Source organism: Rhagoletis zephyria, unplaced genomic scaffold (genome assembly GCF_001687245.7).
Source record: "Rhagoletis zephyria isolate East Lansing unplaced genomic scaffold, Rhagoletis_zephyria_1.1 Rzeph_scaffold_01703, whole genome shotgun sequence".
NCBI lineage: Eukaryota > Metazoa > Arthropoda > Insecta > Diptera > Tephritidae > Rhagoletis > Rhagoletis zephyria.
In genome coordinates, this window is record NW_016158787.1 from 90655 (window position 1) to 98285 (window position 7631).

Sequence of the window (7631 nt, forward strand, 5' to 3'; positions counted from 1 at the left end):
CGCTTACCTACATATATTAAAATATTCATATACATATGTATGAAGGTAGTATGTACATTAGGGTGCTTTTTTGCGACTATTGTTTATTTTTCACACCTACCTAGAAATTTTGTGGAAAACACCTAAAAAAAACTCCTTGAAAATTTTAACCCTTAATATTAACATTAAGTACTCGCCCAAGCCGTGCAAAGATTTCCCATATAAAATTCACGTAAACTTTGATTGTTTTTCTTCAAAATTCACGGTCAATGATGAGTTTGCTTCAGAATTGAACGTTCTACAAAAGTGTCCATTGCGGCGTAACTCAAATTCCCACCAGCGAGTTTTTACGGGTCACTAAATGTTTTCATGAAATTCTTGTTCTCGTAAACAACAAGAGGTATAGGAAAATTGCAAATCACAAAGTTGTAGACCATTTAATTTGCTGCAAAAAACTTCTGCAACATCAAATCGCTAATAACGATAGTTCTTGAGATATTGGGCTTTGAAGTTGATCAACAATTATCACAATTTAGCCCAATAATCAATGTAAATTCGACACTACCTCAATTTCAGTTAAGTTTGAGAAACCAATTGAATCATATCTATGAAAAAGTCTGACCTCTAGTGAAAGCTTCTATTAAACAGCGAGCTCACCAAGATGGCAATGCTTTGAGGAAATCGCCAACGGCTCTGATACTGTTTCCAGTTTTTGTAGTGGTGTGAATAGCCAAACGATGGGTAGACAAGAAAGCGATCGTACAAGAAAAAAGCCAGCAATTTAGAAATGGAGAAATATTTACAGCTACCCCTTATACCCTTAANGCTCTGATACTGTTTCCAGTTTTTGTAGTGGTGTGAATAGCCAAACGATGGGTAGACAAGAAAGCGACCGTACAAGAAAAAAGCCAGCAATTTAGAAATGGAGAAATATTTACAGCTACCCCTTATACCCTTAATTTGGTGGTAGCATAGTAGCAGAGAATTTCCAAATTTGTTTATGCTGGCAACGAAGTATAATTAGATACTATTAAAATAAATTACCAAAAAAAAAAAAAAAANGTATGTATGTGTGCGCATGCAGAGACCAACAATTCATTAACCTCATTAAGGAAAATTGTTGGTTGGTAAGCAATAGAAGCCAAATTAGAGCTGTATTGCTGATATGAATAAAAAAAAAAATGATAAAAATGTCACTAAATAAATCATAATGATGGGGGCCGCCCCCACTTTGGTAAATGACAAGCATTTCTGGTATGAAAAAGCGGCACAAAGCCGCATATCTGTTCATTTGTAAGACATTATCAAAATTTGAGCAAAATTCAGGCCTAATTAGCATTCAAATATGTGTATGACTTTGCTATTTGATAAAATAAATTTTTTTTACAAAAACTGGTGGGAGATTGTCGCTAAGTGGTTATAGAATGTCCCACCTGGTCAAAGTATCTTAAAAAAATGTGTTTTTTTTCGCCCAATAATCGCATTTTGAAATTTTATTATTTATGAATCACTGAATTGTCGAAAATTCATTAACCATTTGAACCCCACATTTTTCACAAAATGGGATATCTCGGCAAACTCAACTGCAATCAAAAGAGGAAGATTTGTTTTTTAAGCTACTTTGAATAATTGTCTGTGAAAAAAAAAATTTTTTTGTTTGCTACATAACCTCATATATGACGAAAAACAGTATTTTTTGCACTTTTAGGTGAGCCAAATAAATGCTGTGTTTAGTCGAAAAGAAAAACCAAAATACGAATCAAATTGATTGCTTGATGCAATACTTTTCGGAGTTGGATTGATTATACTAATTGACAAGACCTATCAAAAATGTCACTAATTACTTTGCATAGAAACATTAACGTACTATAGAACTTTTATGATAAAGTCTTATCAGCTTAATATGTTATGGGCAATACAAATAGTTGCCAGTCATTGTTTGATCAGAGTTTGTTCAAGTGATAAACTCTGTTTTTTTTTTTTTTGTGTGTGCATAGTAAGACAAAGTTATCTATTTTGTAAAGCAAGATGGACGTACATACGTAGATGAAAAAATAAATCCCTATTTTCCCTATGGTCATATCTTTGTTGTAGTGTTGGGCAATATCGATACCAAATGTACTCAGAACTCGATTCTCAAAAGGATCGACAGCACCCGATTTTTAAAAGTATCGATACTGAGTACTCCAAAGTACTCAGTACTCACAAAAGATCTCGAAAGTACTCAGTATTTAAAAAAGGAACTCGAAAGTTTTCAGTATTCAAAAATACTCTATTCTAATAATCGCTTCGATACATGTACTCAGGATCAATTCAAAGTACTCAGTATTAAGTTTCGAATAAACTTAAAAATTACATACCGATTTTTATTTACATTTAACGGTATTCAGAAATGACTGTACTCAATTTGCATTTTTCAATAATTTTCAAGTACAATACTTGTACCCAGTACAGTTATCCATTCATTAGAAAACTAGGGGTTCATATACTAATTTTAATAAAAAACTACCACCTTGTGAGATTTCTACACTAAGTATGGAAATGTTACCAACGTGTGTATATTTAAAGAAAGTACTAAGTACTCTGAAAAATACCCGATCCTTAAAAGTATCGATACCTCAAAAAAGTACTCGATACTTCCCAACACTACTTTGTTCCAACAAAATTCCTTAAATTTTTTAACAACATATCGTTTTTCCACTCAATATTTGCTTTACATAAATACAAAAAAATAATAATGAATTTTAGTAACTTTACCAACAGATCCCTGAAGTTAACTTTAATAACAACATTTCCATCGATTTTGTATATTTTGTCGATATAATAATCGATTAAGTAATCGATATCTTAATGGATTTTTATCGAATTTTATATCAATTTGTTTTCCGATATTTTTTCGATTTTGCTATAAATATGTTATCGATATATTTAGCCATACTTTTATTGATTTGTTATGGCTATTTTTNAAATCATACATATGTACATACATATGATATGAGTACGTACACTTACATATATGAATATATTTAAACAAAGATGTAGCTAGCTATGCATGTTTGTAACAGTTTCGTTGATATTATGTACATAGTTTGTACAACAACTAATGTTTGCATAAAAAATAAACAAACAAGCAAACAAATATCTAAACAACAATAACAAATCACTTAGCAATGCCACGTAAAGCTGTTCACCTCAGCTTGCACATGATCGACGCACTACGACTATCGAATTAGATTAGCCGCGCTGGCGAGGCAGGAGGGGTATGGAGGTTGCCGTTTATCACTTGCTAACACTTTTGTATAGAAATTTATTAAATGCAGCATGATTCGAAAATTAAGGCGCTTTATTTTGCAGAAATTATCATCTACATATATATAATGTAGTATGGAAAGGGCGTATTTCACATCATTGCTGAAATGCAAAAAAGTTATAACTAATTAAAAATTTTTATTGCACAAAACGATGTGGAGCAATAAAATGCGATAAAATTCATCATAATTAATCAAAAAGTGAATTTTGGATTTTTAGTTAGTTACGGCTTTTTTTTATTTCAGCGACGATGTTATTTACGCCCTTTCCACGCTATACTCACGATATGTGTGTACAAATTTTTTCACAGTTTGATTATTTCCACTAAAGGCACCCACTATTATTGAGTCTTGGACAGATGAGTCTCGTGACAGCCAGCGTTGAAAATATGCAGTTCATACAATCGGAAAAAACAAGAAGAATTTTTTTTTTAATTTCATATAAAACTTGGAAAAATGCAAGAAATGCCAACAAATTTTGAAGTGCAGTCTTGTGACCTATTAAATTGTAGTATAATTAAGTGTATGTTTCAAGTCGATAAAAATTACCGTTGACTTTTGAAATATTTTTTCCGAAAGGTGTTGCGCATTTTCTTCTATGTAACGCATGGACGCCTCCGCAAAAAAAATTCGATGATAATTTCTTGCAGTTTTAGGGGTTACATCTGAACAAAGTTAAAAAAATGGATTCTTCTGTTTTTTGTTGTTGAATGAACTATATTTTTATTAACAAAAAATAAGAAAAATTTTGTATGACAAATTTCCGAAGAAGTCCAAGAGTCAAGGAATAAATTTATTAAAAAATATCGGGAAAAGTTTTCAAGAAAATCTTCCAGGATAAACACGATGACAGATATTTTTCATTGGCTGCTGGACCCTCTCATTTCAAGTTTACATTCAAACCCACAAAAAGAAATCACAAACTGTCGTCAGATGCCATTAAATTGTTATCAGCTGTTATAAATGCGAATGCGGAATTGCCATCACAAAATACAGATATGAGCTTGGATACTTCAGATGACTGCGAGTCTGTCGGTGAATAAAATTGTTACATATATTAAAAACAACTCATCTAAAATCCCGCAGTTCTCCTGTAAACTTGTACATTATTAGGAACAAAAAATTTGGCCTCTTGTTTTTTATGCCTCGGGAAAACTTTTCAAGAAAATCTTCCAGTATAAACACGATGACAGGAACAAAAATTTTGGCCTCTTGTTTTTTATGCCTCTTTGAACCACATACGGCTGAATAACCGGGCGGAAATCCAGTTCAAAAGAAATCAGCCGTTTCCAAATATGACCTTTAATGCTATTTTGAATTTCGGAATTATGTCGTGAAATTCAAAACCAGCAATCAAAATAAAGACGTTTGGTTGAAATTGTAACACTTGTCGACTTTTGGCAACGGTGTTCGTCGAATCGACGAAGATTACCCATTTAAGATTATACCTCTTTCGTCAGATACCTAAAATATGTATGACACTGTGTCAAATAAAATTACTTTTCTTCTTTCGGTCCCATATGAATTTATTACCGGCCGAAGTAGCTCCAACCCAACAAACAATTTTACAAGAATTTGGCCCAACAACAACCACGCTGTCAAGTTTAAATAGCGGCAAATCAGCTGCACTTGATAGCACTAAGTTGAATAAGGAAAATGAATTAGCAACACGAGTTTACGGGGTATGCATAGCTCAGTGGTTAACGCTTCTGACTTTGTACATCGATGACGCGGGTTCGATCCCTGCTGAAGTCTAGAAAAAAGAAGTCTGATGAGGAGATGTGGTGATCTCCGAAATAGCTGCTATTACTTCTACCGCTTAGACCTTCTTGCTTTTTCCATTTTTCCTAAAAAAATAATCGTGGTACAAAGCTAACACAGTGCAATAAATATGTATACAGATATTGAGATTGATGGAACAAATTAGCTCCAAGCAACAGCAATAAGTACATAATCAGTATGAATGTAATGCGTTACGTTGAGGATAAATCAAGGGAATCTATAAATTAATATATTTTTCTACTAGCCCACCGATTTGAAATTTGACAGTTTTTGGCTAACCGAGCACTTCAATTTGATATACTATATAAGGCGTATGAATGAGGACTAGTACTAGTATCGCCCCGTTGTCGAATACGACCACTTCACTTTTTTCACAAACTTTTTCCATCAGCAGCTGTTGATCGTCTAGGTCACTTATATTGTTTGGTGGAGCAATATACATTCTGTTAAATAATTTTAAAATTCATAGATGGGGAAACCAAAGCAGGCATTCATAGGCTCACACAGAAGTTGGAATAGCTAGGCTTTGGCACCACCGATGGGGTCCATTTTTTGCAGGTATATTTCTCTTGATGTTAATAACACATGTTTTGAATTTAAACAAAATCGGACCATAAACCGCCGAAAGGGTGAGGGAGCTAGAGTTTTACTATTTCCGAACTTACATATGTGTTGACGGTGTTTAAAAAAATAAATAAGTATACAACACAGTCCTTGCTAACCGGGTTTATATATTCCTCAAAGACAAATGTAGGAGTTGAGCGACACGAGGCCTTGCAGCGAAGGTGTTTATTTTCAGTAAATTTGTTTTTGCTTCTCCACCAAATGAATGTAGTTATTTGGGTTTTTTCTTCAGAATTACTTGTACACAGTTCGTTAAATGAAAATACACTAAATATGTGAACGTGGATAGCTTTTGCATAAAAATATGTGTATTAAGTAGATGTGGATATACATATGTATTAATAATTACATATGTATGTATATATTTGTATCCAAGTACATATAGTGCTTATCATAACTATACGACACCCATTCATTAAGAAGTTTTGGTAATTTATTTTATCATTATTTAGTTTTAAACCGTATAGATCCAAAAAATCAATAATCTTCTGTAAAATTTTTCAGCGTTTTTTTTATCTGAATAACAAAAATGCAATTTTGTAGTTCGTTTAATTCTAGTATAATAAAGTGGAAAAAATTCAGTTCATTTCACGGTGCAAAACGAAAAACATCAATACTTATTCGTCCGTCCTTGTACACAAAAAAATGCTTTTTCAAATCTACACGATTTTAATTTTTATTTGATCCCCATATTGGTATTCTACGTTGCTCAACATTTTCTAAATAAGTTATTGAATTAATCATGTCTTTGAAATTTCCTGTATTTGGCCTTCTGTTTCCTGTGTTTTTGACATTTTTTTTCTTGACGGCGTGATGCATTTTCCCCCCAAACAAAAAACTTGCGAACATACTTTGCATGGAAGAAAATAAGTGACACAGTCAGAATTCAACGGGATTCTTCAGCAACTTAAAACTTGCACTAAGCAAAGTAGCCTTTTCTTAAAATTTCAAACTTTTTACATAAATTCATTCGAATAAATCGAGTAAAATATCTTAAATTTTAAGAAAAAGCAATTGCTTATTTCTTATTCATACGGCCCTTGAACTAAAATTGAAGAGGCTACGAAACTGCGGGCATAAATTTTTACGAAAGTTTGTTGATTTACTTTCTCAATATCGCACAATGTTTGAAACTGTTTTTTTTTTTAAGAATACACCAATTTTAATAAAAAGCAAGAACTGAGATGAATATGTATCTGTTTTTGCTGCGACCTTTTTGATTTTAATCAAATAATTCGTTTTAATGCCGAATCGAGGTCAAAGTATTTCATTGTATTCAAACACATGAATATACATTATTTTCCGGGAAAAAGTTTTAAATGAATAATAATTAAGATAAAATAAAAAAAAATTATAAAAACTTGTCATTATGTGGGTGCCGTATAGTTATGACAAGCACTTTATTAAATGCAGATTATTGGCGAATCTACTAGTTTTACTTCGTCTTTTATTTACCTGCTTCTCTTCCACTCTCTTTGAAGTTGTAAATAAGGCACTAACTGTTTTTGTTTTTGGAAATCAGGGTATTGTTTTCTTGTTCGTAGGTTTCTTTTTGATAATTTATTTTTTTCTTAGCGCAACTTTTTCTTTGCATATATGTAATTATTTTTTTCGTTCGTATTAATTATGTATGTATTTAGTAGTGATTTTGTTGCTTACTGGCCGTTATCGACTCAGCCGAACTTTTGGTTATCTGTACAATGGCACCATGCACTAATTTTTGCGTGTTTTTTTTTTACTAAATTGAGATTGTTTTATTATACATTATCCCTATGTATGTAATATACAAAAAAAAAGAAATTCCATGGGATTTAAATCGTGTGTTGTTTTTTTAATGTAGCCAAGTTTTTCTTGTTTGTTTTCAATAATATCTGGCGTTCACACACTTTTGTATGCGATTTTTTTATGTGTAACGTGCATCTTGATGCCACACAAATA

General features: G+C 32.2%; 1 protein-coding gene across 1 annotated transcript in view; it reads right to left on the reverse strand.

Moving 5' to 3' along the window:
* Window positions 1-7237, reverse strand: part of tws (protein phosphatase 2 regulatory subunit tws) — a 31383-nt gene extending 24146 nt beyond the window's left edge. Inside the window, exon 1 of the mRNA XM_017618767.1 lies at window positions 7149-7237. The gene's annotated coding sequence lies outside the window, so the exon portion shown is untranslated. The remainder of the gene's footprint in view (window positions 1-7148) is intronic.
* Between the last annotated feature and the right edge of the window lie 394 nt (window positions 7238-7631).